We start from the raw sequence: 20,368 nt of genomic DNA on the forward strand, positions 1-20,368 counted from the left end.
TGGCTTCTTCCGGCGATGGTTCGAGGCTATGTCCCTGAGCATGTCTAGCTAGTGCTGGCAGAGTTGAGCTATTTCTTTCGCCAGCTTTGTGCCAAGGAGTTATATTGGACCGTGATTGCTGACTTGGAAAGAATGGCACATGTGTTGCTCTGTAAGTTGGAGAAGATCTTTCCACCTGGCTTCTTTAATCCGATGCAGCATTTGATTTTGCACCTCCCGTATGAGGCACGAATGGGGGGGCCCGTGCAGGGCCGTTGGTGCTATCCAATCGAGAGATGTCTAAAGGTTGTTCGAAAGAAATATAGCAATAAATGCAAAATCGAGGCTTCCATTGTAGAGGCAAATATTCTGGAGGAGGTGGTGAACTTCACAACAACATACTATGGTGACAACCTCCCTAGCGTGCATAATCCACCCCCTTGTTACAATGCTGGCGAAAATGAATCGAACCTCAGCCTTTTCCGAGGGCAACTCGGAAGCGCAAGTGCATCGACCCCCAAGACCTTGAATCAAGAAGAGTGGCGCCATATCATGCTATTCGTGTTGACCAACCTTGACGAAGTGGCGCCGTACATGTAGTAAGTTCTCAACGAACTTGTTAAATACGCCGTCACTATTCTGCATCCAGCCCCCTTGTTTCATGTTGGTACAGGGAATTTCTTCATGAATTCTAGCATCAATCAAGGGATCCTACCCCGCAACAGGTAGATATATACCCTTCTTAGACATATTGCGGGAAATAGAATGCCCGATTTCATTTCTTGGTTCAAACGGAAGGTACCGTCCAATTTAGCTCGTACTTAGTTTGACATTCCAAGTTACTCGTACGTGCGAATAATATAACGATGTATCCTGCTTGAGCTTGCAGGGCCAGAGGGATGCGTCTATGTGTGCCGAGTTGAGACAGGTTGCCGATGGCTTTGCCTATAGGGCCAGGTCATTTTCTGGTTATGATGTGAATGGATATCACTTTCACACAACAAGCTACGAGCAGAGTCGGCCCAATCAAAGAACTATAAGTTTTGGAGTTTTTATGCCCGGCATTGATGAGGTCGAGTATTATGGAAGAATTGAAGAAATATATGAACTCAAGTTTCATGGTTCCAAACCTTTTAATCCCATCATATTCAAATGCCATTGGTTTGATCCTAAAGTAACGAGACAGACATATTCTAATCTTGGGCTAGTCGAAATTCGATAGGATTCCATCTTACCAGGAGATAATGTCTATATTGTGGTCCAACAGGCCACGCAAGTTTATTATCTCCCATATGCGTGTCAAACCATAAGGCATCTTAAGGGTTGGGATATTGTGCACAGGGTATCGCCACACGGTAAAGTGCCTGTCCCAAACGATGAAGATCACAACTTAGACCCAAACACATATGATAGAGAGTTCTTTCAATAAGAGGGACAAGAAGGGAGGTTTGAGATAGACTTAACCGAAGCGATCGGAATGGAAGTAGACAATGAAACGGTTATTGAAGAGGACGCTGGAGATGAGGTGCAAAATGTGAAGGACTTACAAATGCTTGAGCGATTACATTTAGACAATGACAATGACAACATTGCTCATTTGGATAGTGTTGATTATTTCGACATGATTGATAGTGATGATGAGACTTATGATCTAGCTAATCCCGATCATGAAGATTATTTCTAATACTTGTAATACTATGTTATTTTGTAATTACGTTTTGTTTATTCTGCATCTCTTTCTAAGTGCTTCTTGTTTATCTGTGCTTATTGGTTTACTCTTTTTAATTGCAGGTGATTGAACAAAGATGGTGGGCGGTGGGATGAGGAGGCTAACGTCCTTGTACCGAAGGACAAGGACCGCTGCACCGGGGGAGAGTAGGAGGAGGAGCAGCCGCAGGAGGGAGTCATCACCTGCTGTCCCGTCGCATGAGGAGGAGCAGGTGCCCCAGGAGGACACCGAGGAGGCGTAGGAGGATGCGCAGGAGGATGACGAGGAGGAGCAGGAGGACGCGCAGGAGGACGATGAGGAGGAGGCGACACCAGGGGGTTCCGCTTCCTCTAGTTCGTCGAGCGTCTACTTGCGAGGTCCCGCGAGCCTCCCTCAGCGACCGATACCTCGTGAGAGACGCCCGCTGATTCGACCCGAGGGGGAAAAGTAAGTAACTTTAGATATTATCACTACTTTATATGATATGTTGAAAATCAAAATAGAAATTAATAATTTTTCTTAATCACTTGGGCAGGAACTGGACGATTGTGGCGAGTAGAGGTGGTCACACACGCCAAGTCAATGGCATCCTTGGTCTTCTGTGCAAGGAGCACTTGCCTGGCCTGGTTGAGTACGCCGGAGTGACGGGGCCGGCCTACTTGTTTGACCACTACGCCGCCACCCCCCGATGCTGCAGATCGGGCCCGTAGGGTATTCAACAACAAGGCAGAGCGGGTGAAGCAAGAGCTGTGGGTAAGTCTTCCTCGCACTACATTGCTCAATACATTCTTGAAATAATGAATGGATACATCGTGTTTGTATGCAGGATTTCTTTAGATGCTAGGACGGACATGAGGCCAGGGCGGATGCGGTGGCTACCAAATGCTGCAAAAAACTCATCATGGACATGCATTACGAGGCGCACTTCCAGGCCGTCGTAACTTACCATGGGACCATCCTTGGAACGAAGGTCACCAAAAGGGACGCAAGATCCATGACGCTGACCCAGGACCAGTACCTGCAGGTAAATACAGAGCATTAATACTGATTCCTTTTGAGATTAAGTAGGCTTAATTTCTGTATGTCATGTACTTGATGGTCTGTAGATGATTCCTTATTGGTGCGCCGCGCATCCCTAGTGCTAGGAACATATGGTGGACAAGTGGTGCTCACGCGAGTGGGAGGAGACGCACAACTTGTGCCAGGAGCAGCGTTTGATGATGCCAGGTGTAGTACACCATCAAGGCAGCCGCAGCCTCAGCGGATACGCAGAAACATGGGTACGCGAATTCATTTATTTATTCTAACTCTCAACTCTGCATGATTTCTAATCATCTTGCTGTTTTTCTCGCAGTCGGCGTCACATGGTGGCCAGCCTTGCTCCATCTTCAAGGCATTTGGCCCACAAGGGCAAGGCGACGTCCGACGTCGACTACAACCTGGAGGATGGGCCTGAGGCGTACAGCAATGCGACCGTCCACAACCTCCTTAGTGAGTACACATCGATGGCAAGGGAGGTCCATGGGTCAGAGTACGATGCGAGCACCGAGGACCTTGATGGAGAAGTCATCATGAGGGTGGGAAGAGGCAAGAAGCATGGGCGATACTGGACTGGCGACGGCGCAATCGACTCGGCCGCTACTCCCAGTCTCTCCCAGATTCGAGCAAGCAGCACGAGCACGAGCCTGGCCATATGACCTCGGCAGGACACTTCACACCACCGGGTGGAGGCACTCGAGGTTATTCCTGGTTTATTCATCGTTCATTGGTTTTTTCATACCTTTCCTTTGCATTATTGTAACATTGGGGTGAATATATTGTAGGCCCAGCTAGAACAAGAGAGGAGGATACAAGAGCAGATGCAGGCGAAGATGGAGAGGGTGGAGGCCGAGCGGGAGGCCGAGCAACGGAGGATGACGGAGATTCTTCAGTACATGCAAAGTCTTGGCGCCGCTACGGGTGTAGCTCCGCCACCTTCGCTATTTGCTCCACATCCACATCCACCTCCTCACTATTCTACTCCTGTGAGTATAAATGTTTTAGTTTGTATGTTCATGCTTACGGTCAAACCTAGTGGAGTATGAAAGTTTTATTCATGTATGGTATATATTTATCTTGTCTCACACATGCAATCTCTTCTCCTTTGTGCAGAATCAATCGGCGGCATCGAACGATCATCATGCTTCAGCGAATCCTTCACCAAATCAGTCTCATTGACCATCTTGGTGATGATACTTGTGGTTGTTAATGGTACTTCTATTTGCAATTGTGGTTGTAGATGATGGAGCACTTGGATTACTTGTGAACTTATTTGTGATATATTGTGAGACATGTGACGTTTGTGATATATATGTGACGTTTGTGATATATATGTGGTGTTGGTGATATATATGTGTTGTTGATGATATATATGTGATACTGGTAATGTTTGTTATATATATCTTCTGTTTGTTTAGATGGGATGTAAAAAACAAATAAAAAGACTGTTTTCAGTCACTTTGCCGAGTGCAATGGCCATGACACTCGACAAAGTGACTACCTCGGAACATGCTTTGCCGAGTGCAAAGGCCATTGCACTCGGCAAACATCACAGATTTGCCGAGTGCCAAGGGCCAGACACTCGGCAAAGATCGCCTGTTTGCCGAGTGTCTTGCCGGTGGCACTCGACAAAGTGGCCACCTTTGCCGAGTGTCTTGTCGGTGGCACTCGGCAAAGTGGCCACCTTTGCCGAGTGTCTGAGTTAACGGCGCTCGGCAAAGAGGCGACCTTTGCCGAGTGCTTGACCTTGACACTCGGCAAAGCCATCGTCACGGTGGCGCTCGCCGTCACGGCGACTTTTCTTTGCCGAGTGTCAGATTAGCACTCGGCAAATGCTTTGCTGAGTGCCCGATAAAGTGCACTCGGCAAAGAGGTCTTTGCCGATAAACTGTTTACCGAGCGTCCTTTGCCGAGTGTAGTCTTTGTCGAGTGTATATCGGCCTTTGCCGAGTGCTTGAGGCTCTCGGCAAAGAAGCTGTCTCCGGTTTTGGTGCTCTGCTCTTGCGCTGCGCTGCGTGCCTACGCCTGCTGCTCGCATGCTTATCTCGCGTGGTGCGCGCTGTGTGCTTGCACCTGCTGCTTACATGCTATGTTGGGTCTACTGCTGCGCATGCACGTAAGGACCATCCCGTCGCGCCGCCCATCCCCCACCATCCCGTCGCGCCACCCATCCCCCGCTGTGCCCACGCTAGGTGCGTCGCATCCTCACCACGGAACAAGTCTACTGCAACATCAGAACAAAACGACTTCAACAACAGAACAAAACTACTGCAATACGAGATGCAAGATCAGAAAAAAGAAACTAAATGCAACAAAGAAATATTACTTTATTCGCACTTTACTTTTATTATTATTAGGTATAGATATACACAAATCAGAACTCTAGGAGCTACATAGGTAACAACTTTATGCTATATACTCACTCTATATCGGAATCAAGCTAACATTTAGTGCTTCTATTCCAAATTACAGTTCACTTTACTTTGTGTTCCAAGTCAAACATTTGTAATTTTGAGTAATTTTCTAGAGAAAATATATATTAACATCTAAAAGAATTATGAAGACAAACCTTGTGGAGAACATAATGAAAACTAATTTGATATTGTATATGTCGATGGTCAAATTTAGGGTTCAACTTAAAATAAAACTAAATTAAAGTAAACTACAATTTAGAACCAGAGAATAGAGTAGGTTAATTTTTCATTGTCCCACAAGGATGCATCTCCAGCGTTCATTTATCAAGATAATCATCATAGTGCACACGAACCAACAAGATGTACTGCCGGGCTCTTAGGCTTACTGACTTTCGTGTGGAGGGACATTTGGCCAATATTGTTGGGATGTATATATGATACTGGTACTTCATACTTTCGGATGATCATGCACGCGTGTGGCAGGAGGAGGCGTGACTTGTGCCATACGTACCGATCTATAAGAAGTGAAAACATGCATTGCATCTATCGTACATTGACTTGATCAGCCAGTAGCGCCGGTCCACTCTATTTTTTAAAAAGAAATTTCTTCATTGACTTGATCAGTCCGTAACTAGACCTCTAGACCCGTCCCACTCCATGCTTCCGTCACGCACGGCATGCAGTCTGGGCCCGGCGTGGAAAAAAATTGTATGCGACAGTGTCGCATTCTATATTGATGTGGGGCACTGCCGCATACAATGTTTTTTTGGGAAGCGCTGGCCTCCGGACATCCGATGGATACTGATTCATCGGACGGTGCTGTGCGCGGCCGCGTCTGACTTGACTGCGCCTGCCGGCTCGTGCTATTGTCGCTGTACACCCGCTTGCTGCTGCTACGCAATCGCCACCAGATGCTGCTCGCGTGTGGCTGTGCCTGCTGCTCGCATGTGGCTGTGCCTCCGTCTGCTGCTCGCGTCCTGTTGCTTGCATGCTGCTACGTGCGGTTGCTTGCATGTTGCTGCGTGCCTGCGCCTGCTGCTCGCATGCTTATCTCGCGTGGTGCGCGCTGTGTGCTTGCACCTGCTTACATGCTATGTTGGGTCCACTGCTGCGCATGCACGTAAGGACCATCCCGCCGCACCGCCTGTCCCCCGCCATCCCGTCGTGCCACCCATCCCCTGTTGTGCCCACGCTAGGTGCATCGCATCCTTACCACATAACAAGTCTACTGCAACATCAGAATAAAACGACTTCAACAACAGAATAAAACTACTGCAATACGAGATGCAAGATCTGAAAAAGAAATTAAATGCAACAAAGAAATATTACTTATTGCAACACCATAACAAGGCTACTGCAACCAAAACAGAACAAAAAGCAAATGCGAGAAAGCAACATCAGAAAAAAAGACTAATGCAACAAAGAAAAATTACTTGTTGTAACAGCAAAACAAAGCTACTGCAACAAACAAGAAACAAAGCGAAATGCGAGAAAGCAACATCATCAGAAGACTAATACAACAAAAGAAAAAATACTTATTGCAAAAGCAAAACAAAGCTACTGCAACAACATGAAACAAAGCGCAATGCGAGAAGCAACATCAGAAAAAAAAGACTAATGCAATAAAGAAATATTACTTGTTGCAACAGCAAAACAAGACTACTGCAACAGAGATCGCTGGAACCCTAGCCACCGTCGCGTCCCTCAGATCCAAAGGAGGAGCAGGAGGAGGAGAGCTCAGATCCAGAAGAGGAGGTGGAGGAGGAGGGCTCAGAACCAAAGGACCCACTACGTCGCCGGCGTAGCGTGGTCGGGCGGTGTGTGCAGGATGCGCTCGATTTCTTCCGTATGCGGCTGAAGAGGGCGACGCGGGGCCAGGGCGAAAGGCGCACAGCACGAGCTGGGCCCATCGGCAAGAGGCGTGGTGGATGGAGTGCACGGCATGCGCAGAAGACATACGCGCGGTGAGGAAGGGCGAGCGACCAATGCTGAGACGAGCAGAGCGGATAAGCTCTGGAGATTTTTTTTATTGTTAGAGAGAGAGCGCGGACGAGGAATGAGTGCTTGCTTCTGTCAAGCAGCAGCGGCATAGTAGCCTAGCACGCAAACCGACGGACGGACATCTGGCCTCCACTCCACGGCGAGCGGCTGGCCTCCACTCCGCTCGCTAAGGCTATCTCCAACAACAACACCTAAAATACAAGACATATTCGTCCTTTGAGTAGCGCTACAGATAAAAGGTTCAATATCTATTCGGCATCTTCTCCAACAACAAAACCCAAAAGAGAATCCTGTCTGCAAATGGGTTTTCAGGAAAAAGGATACTCATATTTGGGTTGTGCCTCTCAGGCAACCCAAAATAGATCTTCCGTATAGGTACTCTGTTGGAGGCTGATTTTGGGTATCTTGCTACCCATTTTGGATTTGAGTCTCCTTGTTGGAGGCAGTCTAACGCCAACGCCACCCACACTACTACACAAACTTTACTGGAGGCGGGCGTTTTTGGTTTCCCGCGGCGGGCAAAGCCGTCCGCCGTGGCCTAGAGGCCACGGTAAATCGTGGCTTAACCGCGGCGGGCGGCTTTGCCCGCCGCGGTTAACCGATTTACCGCGGCGGGCGGTGTAACGTGCCCGCTGCGGTAAATATACTTTTACCACGGCGGGCACGTTACACCGCCCGCCGCGGTAAATTATTTTACCGCGGCGGAGACCTTTTGTGGCCCACCGTGGTTATGTTCATTAGCCATGGCGGGCTTTATTATTTGCCCACCACAGTAAATTATTTTTTGAATTAAAAAAAATACAGCAGGCATATAAATTCAAATTCAAATCATATCCAGATTTCACAGATTAAACTTAAAAAGTATGCAGGCATTACACATGAGATAATATACATATATATATATTCACTTAGTCGTTCTTGTCATCGTTAATTCATTACATTTACATATTAAAGTCGTTATACATGCGCTAAGGTATAATCCTGTGGACGCATCATCGTGGGCCATTTCCTCGGCCTCTCGTACTCCGGTAAAATCGCTAGCGGGCTGTTCTCATTGAAGAACGTGCCCCCTTCAAGCATGCATTTGTCTAAGACAAACTTATATATGTCCGCCTTTGTCTGCTTGAAGCTGTGTTGGGTGCTCTGCACGTCTCTCAACCAGTTCAATCCATTCTTGAGCACCCTCCAACTGCTGCTGTACTGCTTGCACACCCTCAGGAACTCACAGGCGTAGAAGCCATAGGTTTGTGATCCTACCGGTTGTTTGGCACACTGCATGATCGATACACAAGCATTACAACACAGGCATTAGAACGCATATGAATGGAAAGCACAATTAAACCTTTCAAATACTTACCGGAAAGTTACGTCTGATTTTGATGCGGTTCTTATGCTTAGCCTTAAAATTCTCTGTTCTTCGATCATAGCATTCAGGATCCTTCACGTACTCCTTATAAGCGCTATACGAAATGTACTAGTATTAGGCAGGGCATTAGAACGCATATGAGAAGACAGTTCAGTCACTTACACTCTGAGGAAATCTTCAAAGGCCTTGTACCCTTTTAAGTTTGGCACTGTCAACGAATCAAATACGCAGGCCCTGCCATCCTGAGGGTAGATGATAAATGCAACCCAGTGACCCTCGAGGCCTTGGCTACGCCATTGAAATAAAATATAGGTTACGACGAGAAATAATAATACTAACTAGCTACCCACTTATCTCTACAGGCATGTCTTCGACTTACCCAAAGTGGTAGGTAGCTAGGATACACCCATTTCCCCTGATCTTCTTCATTGCTCCAAGTATGTACCTTGAAATGTTCAACTTCTCATTGTCCATCAGTTTCTTCCTGTGCGCCTCTCTCTGTCGCTTGGTCAAGTCTTTCATGGTTGGATGATTGTCATCTAGGTGGTAACCAATGATGATTCTTTGAGCAATATGCATTGGAGATAGATAGATAACATCAAGTTTTAGTTCCTTGGATATATAGGCCATCAACCTGCAAGGACAAGCCATCGTGGCATATATAAGTAGTCTTGACCGATTCAAAGGCAGGTGATATGTGAAACTCGCAATTCATCACTTACATAGAGAACAAGGTGACTTGGGCGATGTCAAGGTCTTGTTCCCGTAGTAGTCTGTACATGTCGTGGAAGTCCACGAGGAGTTCTACATCATTGCCGGGCAAGTGGAAGTACTCCGCCACAACCTTGACTAGAAAACCATGCAGGCCAGCTTTTGCCGCTTCCATGTACCAGAGATGAAACCTCCTTGTCTCCCACCTTTCCTCGTCGACGAGTTAGGCCTTGGTTATCATGAACTTCCCATGCTCGTAATGGCCGGGGCAGTCATCCGATTCAGGAAATAGATGGAAAGGTGATCTCGGCCTGGGATAGAAATGTTAGTACCATATTATGGCAAAGAAAAGTTATTAGCAAATTATGCTCGCCACTACCATACCTTTCGAACTCAAGTGAGTATGTGAGCTGCCCTTAGTCGCCTTTAGTCTTCGCCGGTGGTGGAGGACAGTGGCTTGTGCTCGCAATGGCAGTAGGCGGTGCCTTTGCCCCCGGTTCCTCCGTGCCCTTAGACAGACTGCCGGGAGGTGGAGGTGGACTTGTTGTTGGAGGAGGAGAACGAGGGTGAGGGCTTGTGCCTCCTGGTCCTTTGCTCGTGCCCTTAGACGGACTGCCGGGAGGTGGAGGTCGACTTGTTGTTGGAGGAGGAGAATGAGGGTGAGGGCTTGTGCCTCCCGGTCCTTTGCTCGTGCCCTTAGACGGACTGCCAGGAGGTGGAGGTGGACTTGTTGTTGGAGGAGGAGAACGAGGGTGAGGGCTTGTGCCTCGGGGTGAGTTCCTTCCCTTGTCATCCCCGCCATTGCCTTCGTCATCGCCGTCGCCGTGATCCGGATCATCGGGGGGACAAGATCCGGCAACGGATGGTTGTGATGCTGGTGTCGCCGTCAGCGTAGAAGTCGGCATCGAGAGAATGATCTCTATGTTGTCCTTATTCCACAAGACTTCAGAACCCAAGGCAGCTCCAAGGATCGTTACCCCTTCTGCAGTTGGATATTCCATTTCAAATTCTTCGTATTCGGTCGCATACCATGTAAGTATCACGGCAGCATAGTTGGTAGGGATCTGGTCTTGGTTGAAATCTTTGATATCTTCTTTGGGGTGCATGTAACCCTCACCCACGATCAACTTTTTCGCCCTGCTGAACGGGATCGTGAGGTGGACACGCATGGGTTCCCGGATGTCGTCGACGGGGTGCCTTGGGCGATCCTCGATCATCGGCAGTGGCTGCCCTTGTGTCTGCCCTTGTGGAACTTGAGGCACGGCCACGCCAGCCTGGTGAAGCATCTGTGACCTCATCGACACCATATCTAGGTCATTGCTCGTGAAGGCTTCTTTTATGGACTGGCTGATCATTTCGGCCACGCCTTGATCATAGCCCTTCTGAAAGATGCCCTCCTTGTACCTCTGCCTTGACTGGTATGTGGCAGCGTCGGATTGCCATGACTCCACTGAGTTCTAGCTCATCTTCGACGACATGCCACGGACGCGGCCACAGTGCTCGGGGGTTCCCAGCGCCAGGGTCAGCAAGTCCTGGCCCCTGCGAACCTCGAAGCTGTCCTTGGATTTAGCGGCCTCAATGAGAGCCCTCTCCACCTCCTCGAACTTGGGCTCATTGAACTTGCTCGCGCCCTCCTTGAGCTTCTTCGGCTTGCGGGCATAGATGAAGTCCTTAGCCCTCAAGTCTACACCATCGTATGGATCAGGAAGCCCGGCGGTAGCTCTAGCCCTTTCTTCCTCCTGCCACTGGGGCCTCTTACTAGCAAACCCAGTCATGCCCAAGTGGTGGGGGTGCAGGTTCTTCTTCGTGAGTGCACTGAACTTGGCCCTCTTTGTCTTTGCTTCTTCTATTGTTCTTTGTTTGCAGAACTCTTCCCAGTGATGTTCCTTCACCATAGTGTATTTGACACAGGGTGACTTGCCTAGCTTCAGGTAGTACCTGGTCAGCATGGACTTGAGGTTTCTAAAGGCTCTTCCTGCCACGTGCATGACCCACTCCCTGCACTTGTTCAGATCAGCGTCCTCGGGATAATGGAAGCTCCTCGTCACCTCACCCCAGATATGTGTCTTGTAGTCGACTGGGACATTGTTCCACTCCTCCCAAGTGATCTCCACCTTGTCCTTGACTATACATGCCACCTGGTTGCTGAACTTGGCAAGGACCGTGGGTGGCGACAACGGGTTTCCCTCTGGTCCCACCTCATGGATCACATGGACTTCGCCGTGGGTTTCCCTCCGGTGCCTCCTGTGTTCCCCCCTTCTCAGCTTTGTCCTCTGACCCCTAGACTTGCCTGAAGTGGTTGGAGATGGAGCGGGGGGTTCTTTGTCCCTGACTTGTTCCTCCTCGAAATTCAATTCTCGAGGCACCACCGGCATCTGTTCAGGGTTTGGAGACCGCGCACTTTCAACTTCGTCGTCCCTCAGTTGGTAGGTCGGATCATCTTCGTCCTCTGTACGATGTTTCTTTGTTGGCCTCAGGGTCACGGACACTTGGCTCTCGAGGCTAGTTGATGATGATGCACTAGGGGTAGGGTCGCGCCATTCGCTTATCGGTTCCTCCGCCAATGGAAAGCTACAATGAATACATATTTCAGTTGTATAGACACAGTTATAGAGTAGTAAAGTAGAGTAGTACTAGAGTAGTAAAGTAGAGTAGTACTAGAGTAGTAAAGTAGTAGTAGTTGGCTCAGATTTGCCCCATTGTCATCACATCGCTTTTAAACTGGTTGCTTGTATCTGGTATACAAGCCATCCTAGTTTAGTGGGGGCACTCGATCATCATCGCCACTGCCTCAGCATAAAAGGGTTCACATCATTGCATATGCCACTGCCTCAGCTTAGAAGTGTGAAAAGAATCATCATTGCAAATACCAAACAAAAGCCATCAAGATAGTTTCAAAATTCGGCCCCAAAGGGCTAAGTCCTTCGGCCATCAAGATAGAGTAGAAGACTAGAGGAGGTGAGAGTAGAGTAGAGTAGAGTAAGAGGAGTAGAGTAAGAGCTGTATAGCTCAAAAGTTTGTTTGGCATCATAGGCAGCAATAAACCCCCATCACAGCTCAATCAAATTTAGTCAGTAAGAGTAAGAGTAGTAGAGGAACTGCTCAATTTAGTTAGCAAGACAGCAGCCAGTAAGACAGTAGTAGGGCTAAGTCTTCGACCATCAAACTGAGCACTCACACTGTTGTAGAAGGAAGCAAGGGAATGCAAAATCGCATCATAGGCATCATAACCTATTAGAGGCATCATAGGCAGTGGCATTACTCAGCATTGAAGTCTGGCATCACAGGCAGCAACAGAAATCCAAAAATTGACACTGCCAAAAATAGCATTGAAGTCTAGCATCACAGGCAGCAATAGAAATCCAAAAATAGGATTAGATACAAGCCCACTTGATCTCATCACCAAAAATAGGATAAAATAGCATCACATCACAGTATAGTATTATAGAGAGATAGGGGTAGTAGTAGGGACAGGGAGGGGGACTGGGGAGGAGCTGCGTGAGTTGATATGCATGAAACTGGAACTATCTCATCGTCGCTGCCTCAGCACAAGAAGAACCACATCATTGCATGCCACTGCCTCAGCACATGTTTTTATAAGTTTAACAAAAAATCATCATCGCAAATGCCACACAGATAAGACAGTGTCAAAAAATAGATCCCAATTCCATCCCAATTCATCCAGGCATTATGCTCAGTCAAAAAAAAAGCATCACAGGTAGCTGCAAGTTGAAAAAATCATCACAGGCAGCATATAGGTAGTGGCATTGCTCAGATTATTATTGAAGTTAGGCATCACAGGCAGTAAGGGCATCACATATGCCATTCATCACAGGCAGCAGTTCGAATTCATCACAAGCATTGCTCAGAAATGGACACAGAAGGGAGAAATCACATATAGTTTCAAACCTCAGAGATGGAGCCGGGGAAGAAAGGAGCGAGCACGGTGCTAGGGTTCCAGCGCGCGGACGGAGGAGGCGGCCCTTGGCGTCGGTGTGGTCGAGCAAAGTCAGCGGGGGCGACGGCGGCGGCCCTCGGTGTCGGTGGCCAGAGCTATGGCTCCGGGCTCCAAGGACGGGGCCCGACGTGTGGACGGTGATCGGGGAGGAGGACGGGGGCGGGGGGCGCGTGCGGTGGCCACGGAGGAGCTCGGTGGCCGGCGCTAGGGTTCCGGGGACGGGGCCCAGCGCAGAGGAGCTCGGCGGCCAGAGCAAGGGTTCTGGGGAGAGGAGGACGGGGGCGGGGCACGGGCACGGGGGAGGAGGACGGGGGCGGGGGTCATCGCGGAGGAGCTCGGCGGCGGGGATGGCGGCGGCGGCGCTAAGTTTCGGCAGCCCTTCGGGGTCGAATTCGAGGGCGCAAAAGACTTAGAAAATTTGGGCGAGCAGCGACACATATATAGCCACGGATTAACCGCGGCGGGCAATATAAGCCGCCCGCCGCGGTAAATGTTTACTGTAGCGGGCACCTTAGACTGCCCGCCGCGATTAATCTATTAACCGCGGCGGACGCTATTACGTGCCTGCCACGGTTAATATTTTTGCATTTTTATCAATCTAAAACTTATTTTTGCATTTTGCATTTGCTATGTAGTAGTAGTAGTAGAGTAGTGCTGTGTAGTAGTAGAGTACATGTGAGTAGTAGAGAGTAGTATTAGTACAATAGATAGTAGTAGTAGGTTGAGTAGTACTAGTAGAGTAGTATTGTATAGTAGTAGTAGTAGATTCAGTAGTACTAGTATAGTATGGTTCCATGATATTAATAATAAGTTACAAAACTTGTCTTCAATAGATCGAGCTATATTATTACATATATGTCTCTGGGATACATATATCATTTTGGTGCAGGTGCTTTCACCGTCCTCTTCTCACTGTCGAGGCAGGCCCACGGCATCAACCTGGACTTGTTGAATCGGTCCTCGATGGCCTTGATCTTTTTTGGATGATCGGTAAAAAGTTCGAGCTCTGCATAGTTGTTGTATTGTTCGGGACTCTGCACCCCATCAGCTCCCACAATCCGCTGCTTTCCGGACACAACCACATGCCTTTTTGGGTCCTTTGCATATATATAGTAGGCCACTTGCGCGACATTGGTTGCTAGTACCCACGGGTCATCTTTGTAGCCGATACTTTTGAGGTCCACGGTGGTTAGCCCATAACTGTCCACTGCAACTGCATTCGGTTTGACCCACTGGCAACGGAAGACGGTTATGCATAGGTTTTGGCCATAGTCAAGTTCCCATATTTCTTCGACTTGCCCATAGTATTGCCTCCTCTGGCCCGTGGACTCTTCTTCGCCCTCGTCTCGAACACCATAGTTCTGTGCCGAGCTCTTCTTGTCCTTGTCTTTCGTGTGGAACCTGTAGCCCTAGACGTCATACCCTTGCCACGTGGTGATTTGGCTGGATGGGCCTAACACAAGCCTCTTAACGGTCTCCGTATCTTCATCAGGGCATCCTTTAAGGGGTATGTGTTGCTCTTTGAGCCACTCTATGAAATTGCTCTTGTGATGGTTCTGGACCCATGCCTCCGTGCGCTGTCCGTCATTAGCGGCGTGGATCTCTTCCAGGTGCTTTTCAATGTATTTCTCCATGCTCACTAACTGATGAAGGATGCTGTAATGAGCTTCTTGCACCGTTCGGTTTGCCACATCGGTGCGTACTTTTTGGCCTGTGCACCCCATCCCTGAGGTTTTGCCTTTGTGGTGATGGACAGGCAGCCCAATCACCCTCCCATCTCTTATGTACCTCATACACCAGTTCACGGCCTCCTCCGTTGTATATGCCTCGATCATAGAGCCCTCCGGGTAAACGCGGTTATGGACGTATCTGTTGAGGGTGGACATGAACCACTCGTACGTCCACATCTGGTGTAGGTACACGGGGCCCAGTTGATGGATCTGATCGACCATATGCATCATTAGGTGTGGCATAATATCAAAGTAAGATGGTGGAAAGCACATCTCGAGCTGGCAAAGGGTCTCCGCGATGAACTCCTTCAGGGCAGGCAGCTCAGCCTTATCAATGACCTTCTGGGTGACGCGGTTAAAGAAGTATGACATCCGTGTGATGACCATCTTCACGTACTCTGGACGGATAGCCCTAATCGCAATTGGTAGGAACACCGTCAGCATGACGTGGCAGTCGTGTGAGTTGTAGCCGGTCATTATGAGGTCTTTCATGGAGACCAGGCTCTTGATGTTGGAAGAGAAACTAGTCGACACCTTGATACCCCTAAGCAACTTAAGAAAAGCCGTCCTCTCGTCTTGCGTTAGGTTGCAGGCCGCACCCGGGATATCGACTTTACCGTTCTGAGGCGGTCCCGGGTGAAGGTCTGGCCTGATGCCTAGATTGACAAGATCCGTCCGTGACTTGATACCATCCTTTGTCTTGCCCTTGATGTCCAGCAGGACACCGATCGTGCTTTCGAAGACATTTTTCTCCAGGTGCATGCAGTCGATGGCATGGGGTGTATTCAGTGTTTTCCAATACGACAGGTACTTGAAGAAAATTGACTTCTTCTTGAAAGGAACGGCGGCGGGGACTTCCTCCGTCTGGTCCCTCTTTCGCTTCCTTGTCTGCTTGGGTCCCTCTTCAGGCGGCTTATTCTTCTTTCCAAACTCCACCTGATCCATGTCCTTGACCATCTCATACACCTTTGTCCCCCAACTAGTCTGCGTCGGTTGATCACGCTGCGGCCCATCCTGATTGTCAAAGTATTTGTTCATAATACTTCTTCTATACCTGTGATTTTTGGCGAGGAACCGTCTGTGCCTCGTGTACACCATCTTATTGGATCCCTTAAGGAACCGTCTCATCGCCACTGGCCGGATCAGCTTCTTGGCCCGATAAGTATTGGCGGGCACCTTGTTAGCCGTTGGGTACGTGGTGGCAAGGTAGCTTAACAACTCATTGAAGCTAGTGTCAGACCAACCATGATGAGCCTTCAACATCAACATATGGAGGTTAAAACGGAGCGCCGTGCACTCCTTCGGACAATCGCCGCCGTCCTTATAGAGAGGATCAACTGCCGCCTACTTCAACTCTCTGAAATTCTCCAACCACTTTGGGCAACCCAACACAACGTCGTCTTCATCGAAGTGTTTGACTAGATCTTCAACAAGCTACACATCCTCGGGTTGGCTCACAGTATGCTGACCATCCCCACCGTCGCCGGCTTCGTCGGCCATGTCTTGCATTAGATCATCCACCGTGATGTAATCACGACAACTGTTGTCACTGTCGGCTGGTACAGCTGCTGCTGAAGATGATGAGGAGCCGGGTGCTCCTAAAGGATCTTTATTCACCGGTGGTGCTGTCGTCGTCGGCGTCGAAGAGCTCACTCTAGATGCACCGCCACTCGCACCAACTCTTTCGCCGTGAAATGTCCAGACTATGTAGCCCTCGATGAAACCATACATGATCAAATGAGTTTGCACCTCGCTGTCTCGGTGGGCTTTCAGGTTCTTGCAACGAGAACATGGACATATGGTTGTCATCCGCTTCAGTCTCTCACGGTGAGCTTTACCAGCAGCAATAAACTACATTAATTCAAAGAGGTACCGCGGATCATTCACTCTATCGATCCGGTACATCCATTCCGACCTATCCATCATACCTGCGAACATTATCCGTCACAATCAACATTAAATAAAGAAGAATTAGGAGAAATTGATGATTTTTACGTCCAAAATCATGAAAAGGAGAGGAAATGGCGATGTGAAAGATGAAGCATGCATCTATGATGAATCTAAAGTTAAAAAAATACATGACATCATTTTTTCCATTAAAATTGATCTAGATCTAGATCTAGATCTAGAGAGAACTCTAGGTGATGAAAATAGAGAGAGAGGATGGAAGGAGAGAGGGAGAGCCTTTATGAACCTCTTACGATGTCCTCCTCCCTCAAATCCAAGCCCTTCAACTCAAATCAAAAGTTTCCTCAAATTTTAGGGCAAAGCCTCCCTCATGAGTTTGAGAGGGGAAGACCCGTGGAGAAGATGAAGGGGTGGTGCTGTGTATTTGTACCGGCTTTACCGCGGCGGGCAAGATAAATCGCCCGCCTCGGTAAACCAACTCTTTACCGCGGCGGGCAGTTTAAGGAGCCCGCCACGGTAAATCGTATTAACCGCGGCGGACGATTCATACCGTCCGCCGCGGTAAATAACGATTTCCTGCGGCGGGCATGTAAGGTGGCCCGCCGCGGTAAACCATTTTCCCACAGCGGGCGCCTCGGTGGCCGGCCTCGTTGGCCGGCCGGCCACCGGTTAACCGTGGCAGGCAAAAGAGGTGCCCGCCACGGAGCCTATTTTAACCACGCTACGTAAATTGATTGCTGGTGCCGGTGGTAAAAGCGTTTTGTTTTGTAGTGCCGGCGGGTCCACTCCGCGCGCCACGTTCCGAAGACGGAGCAGCGAGTGACGCGCGGTGCCGTATTCCACCATTATCTGACACGCCGTCGGACGTCACAGTCGTAGCATTGCCGATGTTTTTTCCGCCCGAGCCGCAGGTTATTGTGTCACCTCCACGGGGACAACAGGTGCTGCGTATATAAATATACACACCGTGTGGCCCCTGTGCTCCGAGCACCCGCAGCCCAGGCAAAGCTAACTTTTTGGGACGGTTGCACGTAATACGGAGGTACGTACGCCGCAACATCTTTCATTCGATCCGGGACCAGGCAGCAGGCTCCGGATCAACGCCCGGTGAGACACGATCTGTTTCTTCATCTTAAAAATAATATATTTGTATATGTGCATACTTATTCATTTCATGCATGTCCATCTCTATTTATGTTTGTAAATTTTGTTCATGCACAAAATATTGGGACGACACATGTCGTTTCGGACATCATCTTACATACCATGAAGTTTTAATTAAGGTATCTATTTCTTGTTTCACCCGTATTAAATAGGATCTCGTTACACTTTAGTTAAATCAAAATTCCCTTTCCTCCCTGGTGTTAAGGGTCATCACTTTTGGAGTTGATTGATGAGCTGAGTTCAACTCTAGCAATTAATCAACTCTTTTGCCAGACCAGCGTGATTTTTTGAACTCTTTGATTAAGGCCCATTCGCATGCCCTTAAACCCGGCTTGATCCATTTTTTTTTATCCGAAACTGTGTTTTCCTCTCACAGATTCCTCCAGATTCTTTCAAAATTTCTCCAATCGAACAGGGCCTAAACTAGCAAAGATGTCCGTGCGCTGCAACGGGAGGAATAAACAATAGTATATGTGTAGGCCAATAGATTTTCAACTCAAACGATCACCGCACAGCCAAGCTAACCGTGCCCGTGAAATTTTGGGCCAACATGCATGCGAAGCCGGAACTGCATGCGTACTAAGGACGAAGAGAGCCTTTGCGTGTTGTGAATGCAGTCCAGGCATGCGGGTAATGGGAACCAGGGTCAGTTTGGTCCCTCCGTAAAAAAAAAAAATATATAGGAATCGTGTTGGTCAAACATTTTCAAATTTGACTAGTTTTATATAAAACATGTACAACATTTATATCTCTAAAAAAATTTATTATAAAAATATATTCAACGATCTACCTAATGGTACTAATTATATACCATAAATATTAATAATTTATTAAATATATTTGGCTAAAGTTAAAAGTTGTTTATTTTTTGGAAAGTGAGAATGATTCTTTTTTTTTTGGAGATTGGGACACTGTACGTACCTGCGTATTAGACTATCTCCAACAACCATAATCCAAAATAGAAGATCCATTCGTTTTTTGGGTAGCGCTACAGGCAAATGGTTCATTACCCATTTTTTATCTTCTCCAACAACACGACCCAAAAGACAACCCTTTCTATAAATGGGTCTTTAGGAGAGAGGATACTCAGATTTAGGTTACGCCTCTCCTTACATCTAAAATAGGTCTTCTTTAAAGATACTCTGTTGGATGCTATAAGTATTCTATTGAAGACCTATTTTAAATTTATGTGCCGCAATAGGTGTCCTGTTGGAGCCAGACTTAGCGCCTCCAACCCCACCATCTTGTCGCTCCCATCAACTTTATGGAGAGGTCTGTTGATTGGTTGGCCCAGATCCACCAATAAGAAAAAGGTACGGTCGTGACTCTACCATGCTCGAACACGCGTGCACGTTAGAGTTATTCATTTCGGTTTCTTATAAGAGTTCAGGTATGGCTGAAGGGTAGAGTAACACACTCGGCGGACTCACGTGGTATGCTGGGTGGACCATGGTTTCCTGCTACTGTATTTTTTATCCCTATAAATTACCTACGGTACTTAACTGTCCTTTACAAAGCACATAGACCAAACAATTGTTTTATGCATATTACGAAGTATTAGAAGGGTATCGGACATATATTTATGATAACTGAATTGTGTAGGAAATTTTATTGACTAAATTTTGAACCAAAACCATGGAGCACTGCTCCCCGGTGCTTTTTCTTAAAATACCCCCACGGTAATAGTCACTTCATTTGGGCTCGACCAGGCCTGGAGCCCCCTCCCCGCCACCCGTGTGTTTGCGGTATACTCATCGCTAAAATTATAGGTCCGCCGCTGGTAACACTCATCACTATATATATAGTTTTTTTTTAAATGTCAGCAAGCGTTTGCTCGCTTAATTCATTAGAAGAAAAAGAGAGACCCAGAATAAAACACCCCAAACACATAAGAGGAAACAAAACATGAAAAAAGAAAGCAAATGGCTACTGCTATCTTGGTGGCGGCACCAAGCGGCCACCGTCCACCATGACCTATAGAAGTAGGAAAAAAAAACTTTTCTAGGGAAAATTGTAGCACCTGAAATTCTAAGTTACATGACCTCGCACCATTAAGTTGGCACATCCTGTATGAAAGCAACCTTGTATTGTTGTACTTCTTCCTTGATGATCGCCCTGTTCGTTTGAGTTTGTTTGGCTTATAAGCCGTACTTTTTCAGCCAATAAATAGTATTTTTCTCTTACATCAAATCAGCCAACAGTACTTTCAGCCATGGCTTATCAGCCAAACAAGTCCAAACGAACAGGGCGGATGAATGCCAATCGCAAGGGTTGCGTGGAGCTAAATGATAAAAGATTCGAATGTACCACCAAAAGTAAACCACTAATCCGTTGACTTCTCGCTGGTCCTATTTCTGGATTGTTTGTCTCGCCTTCCTCCAACATTTGTAA

This window comes from Miscanthus floridulus, chromosome 10 (genome assembly GCF_019320115.1).
Source record: "Miscanthus floridulus cultivar M001 chromosome 10, ASM1932011v1, whole genome shotgun sequence".
NCBI lineage: Eukaryota > Viridiplantae > Streptophyta > Magnoliopsida > Poales > Poaceae > Miscanthus > Miscanthus floridulus.